The sequence below is a fragment of the Asparagus officinalis genome, chromosome 4 (genome assembly GCF_001876935.1).
Source record: "Asparagus officinalis chromosome 4, Aspof.V1, whole genome shotgun sequence".
In the NCBI taxonomy this organism is placed as follows: Eukaryota; Viridiplantae; Streptophyta; class Magnoliopsida; order Asparagales; family Asparagaceae; genus Asparagus; species Asparagus officinalis.
In genome coordinates this window covers 24,429,713-24,440,904 of record NC_033797.1, presented here as the reverse complement: position 1 = coordinate 24,440,904, position 11,192 = coordinate 24,429,713, and positions in this window count along the sequence as shown.

Below are 11,192 nucleotides of genomic sequence, written 5' to 3'. Positions count from 1 at the left end.
TCACACAAAAGTATGCTGAAAATCCTCTCAGATCCAAGACCGAAGACTGCGTTCACAAAAGCCTTCCGCCCCACGCCGTCCTTGCACACGCGTTCTCCCCTGCTGCCTCGGACACCGAAAAAAAAACCCCTGCGTTTTTTTCCCCTCACGAAGCCTACCTTGCACAGTTTTCACAAAACCCTAGGAAGAATATATATGTGGCTTTGTACTGGACTCGGGTCGTGGGCTAGCTCTTCACGCGTCAGGTGGATTTACAATTCTTCACGTCACCAAGAAAAACTGATCTCTTCACGTGCTTTGGGAATGTGGTGGTGGCCCCCACAAGCTAACACAACATGATCTCCCCCCACGTGACTTTTCACAATTCTCCACCTCGGTGAAGTTTTCTCAAAACTGAGCCGACACCAACAAAACCAAATGTCTCACTTGTTGTGTCCAGTACAAAGTGAAACAATTCACGACAACGGACTCAATCCATAACAAGTCGAGAACCCAAATGAGAGTGCAAACACTCTCCAAACGTCGGTATCTACTCACCAAATCGATCTCACCCCCATCAAATAATCCAACCCGGCTGCATCATAAGACTGCCTACGTATCCTCTTGCCCAAGGAATCAAGCCGAACGTAGTTCACCCAAATGGCCACGAACGACCTCAATCCAATAGAAGAGTTAGCAACCCTTCTCCAACATCATCAACTCTGCGGCTGATAGCACCTCCAATGGCCTCAAACACCTCCACCTGAGGTGAACCAATGACCATATCCAAACTATGTCTGTCAGCTGCACTCGAATCAAAACCCAACTCATCATCTGCACATAAATCCAAATAACTTCCACGCTGTGTCACCTCAGCTGGAATCTCAACCAATGCAGAATAACCTGGAGTATGTGGGAAAATCCCCACTCAATGTGGAGTAGCATCAATCTCCATCCGCTGCGATACCTCTAAGGTCTGTCCAAAACTCTCCACCTGCCGAGAGTCAATTGGCTTCCTCATCGAAGCCTCAACCAAAGTGACACTACCAGACCTATCTTCCAATAGAGTTTTACATCCAATCACAGCAGTTGACAACTCTTTAATAAGATGGCTCGAATATGTCGAAGCCTCAGTCCAGAAACTCTTCTGCAGACTATTGCTTGACCACAAACACCGATCCTCCTCCAGCAAGGCACGATTCTCCAAATTTGTCACCTTATCTGGTTGCCCCAAGATTTCCTTTCCAACGAAGTGTCTCGCAATGCCGTGAGCTCGGCTCCAATACAGAAACAGGTCCATCTTGTACCTCCCACCAGAATGGAGTACCTTCACCTTTCTGTTTATCACACACTTCTTCAATCTGTTGGATACTATTAGGAATTTCTCCAAAGGGGATTTGGTTGCAACCCAAACACGCCTAGAACAGCCACCAACAAAGGAAACCAAACTTCTATTACCTCCCAATGATACTCCCTTGGAAGGCCCCCAAACATCCACGTGAACTCCTCCAGAACGACCCTTAGCACGGTGAATAGAGGTGCCACACTTCACCTCGGTCTTCTTGCTCACATCAACATGTTCACTGGACTTCAAATTACAGGTCTTTACACCCTCTTTTAATCTATGCGAGGAATCAATACTGGAATGGCCAAGCCCCAAATGCCGCAGTCTAGTCGAATCAACAGAAGTCGTCAGCTCTCCACCTACCACTATACCTCTAGTCAAGTAATACATGTTATTTCTCCCAACGCCCTTCATCAAAATACGAGAGTCTATCACAATCTCGAGAACCATGTCCTCAACACGAACCTTCAGACCCTCTTCAACCAAAGCTCCAATCGAGATCAAGTTCTTCCTCAAAGAAGGAACATATCTCACATCATTTAGCTCCCTAACAGTCCCGTCAAACAATTTTATGTGAATTCTTCCTATCCCAAGGATCTGGCATGCACGGTTATCAACCATGTACACCACACCACTATCCACCAACTTCTCAAAACTGGAGAACCATTCGCTTCTAGGGCACAAATGATAGGTCGCACCACTATCCAACATCCATTCAGATTCCTCCGAATAGCTATCTGTAGGACTGATAGAAAGCGAATAAATAGAAGAGTCAGAATTATTACCATCCGATACGATGTTTGCTTCTGATGATGGCTGCTTCCCTTTTCCCTTCTGCTTATTCTTCATCCATTCGTCGAGCTTTGGGCAGTCTTTCTTCTAATGACCAGTCTCCTTGCACCAAGCACACTGATCTTTTCCAATTATAGAATGCCCTACTCTAGACTGTGACTTCCAATTCTTTCGGTTCGGATTCTTCCATCTTGCGACCAACGCCTCTGCTACCGGCTCAACTGAAGCCTCCTTATCCTTCTTTCGAAGCTGATAATTCACAAGTGCAGCGGTGACCTCACTATACGAAAGTGATGCCTTCCCATTAATCAGAGTAAGAACGAAGGTCTCATATTCCTCGTCGGGCAAGGAACTCAACAACAGCAACGCCTTGTCCTCATCTTCAATCTTGACATCCACATTCGCCAAATCCGCAAGAAGCTTTGTGTAGTGGTTCATGTGATCTCTAATGGAGGTTCCCTTCTTCAACTGGAAACGATAAAGTCTCCTCTTCAAATGCAAGCGATTTTCCACACTCTTGGTCAAATACTTGCTTTCGAGAATCTCCCAAATCTTCTTCGCAGAAGTCTCATTCATCACATCATATTTTAGATCTTGAGTCAAACAAGACCTAATCACACCACACGCCGTTCGATTCATCTTCTTCCAAACCTTCTCTTCAATCTCATCTGGCTTGCCATCTAACTCCAATGTATCCTCCAAATTCTGCGCGTTCAGCGCATCCAAAACCTCGCATCTCCATAATCCAAAGTTGTTTGTGCCATTAAATTTCTCCACATCTATCTTCATAGAGTGGATATTCAAACTCTGAATAGTCTTCACGCCAGAAGAACCACCCTCGACTCCCGAAGCACCTTCTTTCCCCGACATCTTACGCACCAACGAACAAAGAATAGATCCAAAACTGAAAAGATAGAGTCTTTACCAAAAGATCCCACATTTATCACCAAACGAAGCCCTAGACGAGCCTCCAAATTGATCTACTCCTCCAAATAGCCCAAGCGTAGCCCGAGCTCTGATACCACTTGTTGTGCACAGCGGAAATTTCGGTAGAATTTCTGGTGCACAATAAGAGAGAAAGATCGATAAGAATTATTGTTTCTCAAAGGTAACAAGAATCTGAAGCCTAATATCCCATCAAAGTAGGATATTAGCTCTTCCTCTCGTCAGCTCTAGGACTGCGCGTCGAGGGATCCTAAAAAACTATTACAATAGCCACAAACTCAAACAATCAATTTTTATGTGGTTCGGCAAACTGCCTACGTCCACGGGGCAAGGAGGGGGAGATCTACTATTAGAGAGGAGAGAATACAATTAGGTTTTACAATCTCACAAGATCTCACAAATAAACCCTCAAACTATCTCTCAAATCTCACACAAAAGTATGCTGAAAATCCTCTCAGATCCAACACCGAAGACTGCGTTCACAAAAGCCTTCCTCCCCACGCCGTCCTTGCACACGCGTTCTCCCCTGCTGCCTCGGACGCCGAAAAAAAAACCCCTGCGTTTTTTTTCCCTCACGAAGCCTACTGTGCAGGCTAGCTCTTCACGCGTCAGGTGGATTTACAATTCTTCACGTCACCAAGAAAACCCGATCTCTTCACGTGCTTTGGAATGTGGTGGTGGCCCCCACAAGCTAACACAACATGATCCCCCCCCCCCCCCCCTCTTCACAATATTTTAACATATTATTAGATAAATCATTTGTTTTACATCCATTGATAGCTGTATTTTTTCCATTCACGGTCAAGATGTGAACAAACTATATTATCATGGAGTATTTTTTTTCTTTACCTTTTTCAATACATTTGTGAATTTATTGGCATATATATTAGTAACAGAACGTACTCTAAATGTATTTTTGACTTAATTTCATCTTCCTAAAATACTCCTCACGCTTCAAAACGTAATCACTTTGACCTTATTTTCATAGAAAGCTCTCCATATATTCAAAAAAGAGAATGTGCACGCATTTACCTTTGTATTTTTCTACCCATAAAGAGGGAAAACCCAACATCGCGGAGATGAGAGCTCGTTTCTTCTCTAGTAATCAGGTTGAGCCTCATCCTTTTATGTTCTATTGTTAGTCTAAGTGTGTAGACCCAAAGCTGCAATCGAAAAGACGAAGAAAACAGTCAGAAGACTGTGCGGTCGACCGCAGTGGCAGAGCCGCTCGACCGCGTGCACTGCAGGAGACTGAGAAGAAGTTTTCACTCTGGTCGGTCGACCGGCGTGACCGCTGCGGTCGACCGCAAATGTGCACGAGACCCTGTAAACAGATTTCGTTCTGACCGGTCGACCGACCTTGGCAAAGCGGTCGACCGCGACGCAGATTCACTGTTTCCTATTCTGTGTAGGAATCCTGTTTGGCTGGGGTTTGTTATAAATACCCAAACGTTTTTAGGGTTTGTAGGACATCAAAAAGAGAGCTTTTTGACTGCTAAGAGAGAGAGAATCTCAGAGAGATTTACCCCTTGTTTGAGAGCTTGTATTTTCTTCTTCAATTAATAGAAAGATTGTGTGGTGTGGCTCCCGAGGACGTAGGCACGTTGCCGAACCTCGTTAAATCTGTGTGTTCGTCTCTTTTACTGTTTTTACAAGGTTAGATCTTTATTTGTGGTTTATTCCTACTTTCCTACTTTCAACACAAGGTCCGGAAGGGCAAGGGTTCGATTGATTGTTTCGAATCCCCAACAACTGGTATCAGAGCTTCGTTCAGCAATTTGTGTGAAAGCCATGGCAGAGGAAAGCAAATCAAAGATTGAGAAGTTCGACGGATCGGACTTTGCCTACTGGAAGTCGCAGATGGAGGACTATCTGTACCAGAAGGACTTGTATCGCCCGCTTCTGGGCAAGGAAAAGGGAAAGAAGACGACGGAGTCAGATGGTGATTGGGAGGTACTGGATAGGAAGGCTCTAGGGCAAATCCGGTTGTCGCTCGCCAAATCAGTAGCCCACAATATTCTGAAGGAGAAGACGACGGTGGGGCTTATGGAAGCGCTCGCGAAGATGTACGAGCAACCGTCGGCAGCAAACAAGGTGCATCTAGTCAAAACTCTTTTCAACCTCAAGATGGCAGAAGGACGGTCCTTCACGATGCACCTCAGCGAGTTCAACACGATTGTTGATCAACTTATCTCCGTGGACATCACGTTCGATGACGAAGTGCAGGCCCTTCTACTACTATCGCAGTTGCCGGATAGTTGGGCAGGTTGTGTGACGGCAATCAGCAATTCGGCGGGGAAAGAGAAGTTGAAGCTGAATGAGGTTGTTAGCATGATTCTATCCGAGGAGGTTAGAAGGAAATCGTCCGAATCAGAAGGTTCAGGTTCAGCCCTAAGTTTCGAGCAGAGAGGCAGAAGCCAGAAGAAAGGGAACCAGAACAGGAATCGGTCGAAATCAGTGAAGAAGAGGCCGAACTCGAAGGTTAGGTCTATCAAAGGGAAGTGTTGGAACTGCGGCCAGGAGGGCCATATGTCTTCGGTCTGTAAAGCACCAAAGAAGGATGCGGGTGAGCAGGAGGCTCATATCGTGCAGGATGCCTTGATCCTTGCTATGGATAGCGATTCTGATTCTTGGGTCATCGACTCAGGAGCTTCTTTCCACGCCACTGCAAATAGGAAACTACTTCAGAACTATGTAGCAGGGGACTTTGGTAAAGTATACTTGGGGGATAATGAACCTTGCAATATTGTTGGAAAGGGCGACGTTCAGATACAGATAAAGGGCTCTAAGTGGAACTTGAAGAACGTGAGACACGTGCCGAAGCTGAAGAGGAATCTTGTTTCGGTGGGACAGCTTGGAGCAGAAGGCTACGTTTCGACATTCACCGGGGATTCGTGGAGGATCTCCAACGGTACGATGGTTGTTGCCAGAGGCAACAAAACGGGAACTCTCTACCTCACTTCACATGCGAGTGACACCCTCGCAATTGCAGCTGGCAAGGAGAGTACAGATCTGTGGCACAATAGGCTGGGGCACATGAGCGAGAAAGGGATGAAAATTCTACATTCACAAGGAAAGCTAACCGGGATCGACACCGTGGAAGTCGGGGTTTGTGAAGACTGCATCTTTGGGAAGCAGAAGAGGGTTAGTTTCCAGAAGGGTGGAAGGCCACCTAAGGCTCAGAAGCTAGAGTTGATTCATACAGATGTATGGGGCCCAGCCAGTGTGTCTTGGCTGTTCGAGATACTACGTCACCTTTATCGACGATCACTCGAGGAAGGTGTGGGTTTACTTCATGAAGCACAAGTCAGAGGTGTTCGAGATCTTCAAGAAGTGGAAGGCCATGGTCGAGAACGAGACAGAACTGAAGGTGAAGTGCTTGAGATCAGATAATGGTGGAGAATACGAGCTGGAGGAGTTCAAGAGGTTCTGTGCTACGAATGGGATTCGCTTAGAGAGGACTACTCCAGGGACGCCGCAGCAGAACGGCATTGCAGAGAGGATGAACAGGACCTTGACAGAGCGTGCGCGGAGCATGCGATTACATGCAGGTCTGCCTAAGACATTTTGGGCGGATGCGGTACATACAGCAGCTTACCTTATTAATCACGGGCCATCAGTTCCATTAGATTTTGGGATTCCAGAGGAGGTTTGGAGTGGAAAGAAGATAAATCTCTCACACTTGCGGGTATTTGGTTGCGTGGCTTATGTTCATATCAGTGACCATGTCAGGGACAAGCTAGAAGCTAAGTCACAGAAGTGCACATTCATTGGATACGGCATTGATGAGTTCGGGTATCGCCTTTGGGATGAGAAGAACAGGAAGATCATCAGGAGCCGGGATGTGATATTCAATGAGGAGGTGATGTACAAGGACAGGGACAATGCCAAGGATAGCCAAAGCAGTGGGAGCAGCACTACGGATACAGGTGGATCCGAGTACATGGATATAGAGGAACTTCCAGATAGGGGTGATGATGTTTGTTCTGAGAAGTGCACATTCATTGGATACGGCATTGATGAGTTCGGGTATCGCCTTTGGGATGAGAAGAACAGGAAGATCATCAGGAGCCGGGATGTGATATTCAATGAGGAGGTGATGTACAAGGACAGGGACAATGCCAAGGATAGCCAAAGCAGTGGGAGCAGCACTACGGATACAGGTGGATCCGAGTACATGGATTTGGAGGAACTTCCAGATGGGGGCGACGATGTCAGTTCTGACCGTAGAACGGAGGAGACTACAGGTGCAGAAGCTACTACCCAGGGCGTGGAGCCTAGGAGGTCATCTAGGGTACCCAAACCAAATCCCAAATACCTCTCGTCACTTGATTATCTACTCTTAACAGATAGCGGAGAGCCGGAGTGTTATGAAGAGGCAGTGCAAGTGAGTGAATCTCAGCAGTGGGAGCATGCGATGCAGGAGGAGATGGATTCTCTACTCACTAATGAGACATGGGAGTTAGCCCAGCTACCTGCACAGAAGAAAGCCTTGCACAATAAATGGGTCTACCGGGTCAAGCAGGAGAGTGATGGAAGCAAGAGATTCAAGGCCAGATTAGTAGTGAAAGGGTTTCAACAGCGGGAAGGAGTGGACTACACGGAGATATTTTCCCCTGTTGTGAAACTCACAACCATCAGAGTGGTGTTGAGTTTGGTAGCTGCAGAAGACCTCTTCCTTGAGCAGTTAGATGTGAAGACTGCCTTTCTTCATGGTGACTTGGATGAAGAAATCTACATGAAGCAGCCTGTTGGCTTCATTGAAGAAGGAAAGGAAGAGATGGTGTGCAAGCTCAAGAAGAGCTTATATGGTTTGAAACAGGCTCCGAGACAGTGGTATAAGAAGTTTGATAACTTCATGCAGAACAATGGCTACAGAAGATGCAATTCGGATCATTGCTGTTATTTCAAAAGGTTCGAGTCCAGCTTCATTATTTTGTTATTATATGTTGATGACATGTTGGTAGCAGGACCGTGTTTAGAAGAGATAAACAGTTTGAAGAGGCAGCTAGCAAAGGAATTTGCAATGAAGGATCTGGGTGCAGCGAAGCAGATTCTAGGGATGCGAATCAGTAGGGATGAAGCTGAAGGGACATTGAGTTTGAGCCAAGCTGAATACATTGAGAAGGTACTTCAGAGGTTCAACATGCAGAATGCTAAAGTTGTTAGCACACCCCTTGGAAGTCAGTTCAAGTTATCTGAGGAGCAATCGCCTAAGACAGATGCAGATAGAGAGCATATGAGCAGGGTGCCATATTCTTCGGCCATTGGGAGTCTCATGTACGCGATGGTTTGCACGAGGCCGGACATCGCCCATGCAGTGGGAGTTGTGAGCAGATTTGCAAGCAATCCAGGAAAGCAGCATTGGGAGGCCGTAAAGTGGATAATGCGGTACTTGAGGGGAACAACGAACAAGCCACTATGTTTCAGGAGGAAGGAGTTGGTGCTGCAGGGATACGTGGATGCGGACTTCGCCGGTGATCATGATACGAGGCGAAGCACCACGGGGTATGTTTATACCTTAGCGTCGACAGCAGTGAGCTGGGTCTCACGTCTGCAGAAAATTGTGACTTTGTCTACAACCGAGGCTGAGTATGTCGCGGTGACTGAAGCAAGCAAGGAGATGATCTGGTTGAACGAGTGTTTGGAAGAGTTGGATCTGAAGCAAGGGAGAGGAGTTCTTTATTGTGATAGCCAGAGCGCTATACATCTTGCCAAGAATCCAGTATATCATGCCAGAACGAAGCACATCGACGTTAAATACCATTTTATACGCTCGCTGATCGAGGACGGAAAGTTGCACTTAATGAAGATTTTGGGGAGTCAAAATCCGGCGGACATGTTGACGAAGGCAGTCACCATTGAGAAACTGGAGTTGTGCGCAACTTCAGTTGGCCTTCATGAGTAGAAGACGAAGGCGGAGCCACACTACGAGGATCGGCGCGATCGTCGGGATGTTGATTGAAGAAAGAATTTTTCGGGGGAAAAGATACATGCGAAGAAGGGGAGAGTTCGGGTGAGCTCGTTGATGACGCTTTGGTCTCCAAGTGGGAGATTGTTAGTCTAAGTGTGTAGACCCAAAGCTGCAATCGAAAAGACGAAGAAAACAGTCAGAAGACTGTGCGGTCGACCGCAGTGGCAGAGCCGGTCGACCGCGTGCACTGCAGGAGACTGAGAAGAAGTTTTCACTCTGGTCGGTCGACCGGCGTGACCGCTGCGGTCGACCGCAAATGTGCACGAGACCCTGTAAACAGATTTCGTTCTGACCGGTCGACCGACCTTGGCAAAGCGGTCGACCGCGACGCAGATTCGCTGTTTCCTATTCTGTGTAGGAATCCTGTTTGGCTGGGGTTTGTTATAAATACCCAAACGTTTTTAGGGTTTGTAGGACATCAAAAAGAGAGCTTTTTGACTGCTAAGAGAGAGAATCTCAGAGAGATTTACCCCTTGTTTGAGAGCTTGTATTTTCTTCTTCAATTAATAGAAAGATTGTGTGGTGTGGCTCCCGAGGACGTAGGCACGTTGCCGAACCTCGTTAAATCTGTGTGTTCGTCTCTTTTACTGTTTTTACAAGGTTAGATCTTTATTTGTGGTTTATTCCTACTTTCCTACTTTCAACACAAGGTCCGGAAGGGCAAGGGTTCGATTGATTGTTTCGAATCCCCAACATCTATAGCATCGAGCAAAATGCAACAGAGACTTGATTAACAAACTAACATAAAAATGTGGATGATTCTCAAAAACATAAAGTAAAATAAAATAAAAGAAGGAAACAATAACATGTATTTAACACATCCAATCTTCTTCTTCAAAAAAAAAACCTAGTCAGATCCTGGGCTTTAATTTTAAACTATACTTTTCTTGTGCATGGTGAGCAACAAACTTCAGAAGCAGACGTTATTACCTGCTATCTGATAGAAATGCACTTGCCTTGGAAAGCATTGTTTTCTTTCTAATTTCTATGGTAAAAAAATAAAATAAAAAGACATTATTACCTGCTAATTTGAGGAGATAAATATTTTTCACTTATTTTCTATTGCTTTTAGGGGTATATCCCAAAAAAATACCGGCTAGAAGTTTACAATATAACATACTACGCAGAGACATGGAGATAAGATAGTACCTTCACAACATAAACTGAGAAATAATTCTGCTGATTGGAGATCAAAGAAGGATTAGGAGATAGGAGACCACATTCATGGAGTCACATCCTCAGTCGTAACATAAATCTCAGTGCATAATCAATATGTACACAAATAACTAATCTAGACAGAGAAGTTGCAACACAACATAATGAAGATAAACAAGGTGTCGGCTGAAATAGAACTTGTATGTCTTAATGATGCATATTGATGCGTTTTTGCGTTGTGATACTGTGATATCCTGCTTAGATCGAGTTCGCAACTCAGCAGAGATCAGAAATTGATAAGCACACTAGAAACTATTCTTCGTAATACATGGTTAAATTATATACAGACCGAAGAGTCAAAACCAAAGATAAATGCTCCCATGGCTAAAGTGCACAAGATAATAAAAGCTGACATTGTTGATGGATACTCTCCTATGACTAAATACATGAATTGCAGCGATGTGAATTTTCATTGTGTATGCATGTAAAAAGGTAAATAATGATCAAACAAATTGACATGAGATTCAAATGCAAGAAGAGCAGCAAAAGCATGAAAATGAATCAAGGGGATCAATGTAGAAATGTCATGATGCATGTAGAGTAATAAACTTCAGAATCAAATATCAACAGTGAAGAGACCTTTCCCATATTTCTACCTCTCCCTCTCCCTCTCCCTCTCCCTCTGGGAAAACAATCCAGAGAAATACAGACGCCAACTCTAAGCAAATATAAAACTGAGCAGATGAATATTTTTTACATGTATACTAATCTAAACAAGGGATGTGTCAACACCGCATAGATGATAGCTAAGATTAGTTGAAATCGAAACAGAAGTTGCAACACAACATAATGAAGATAAACAAGGTGTCGGCTGAAATAGAACTTGTATGTCTTAATGATGCATATTGATGCGTTTTTGCGTTGTGATACTGTGATATCCTGCTTAGATCGAGTTCGCAACTCAGCAGAGATCAGAAATTGATAAGCACACTAGAAACTATT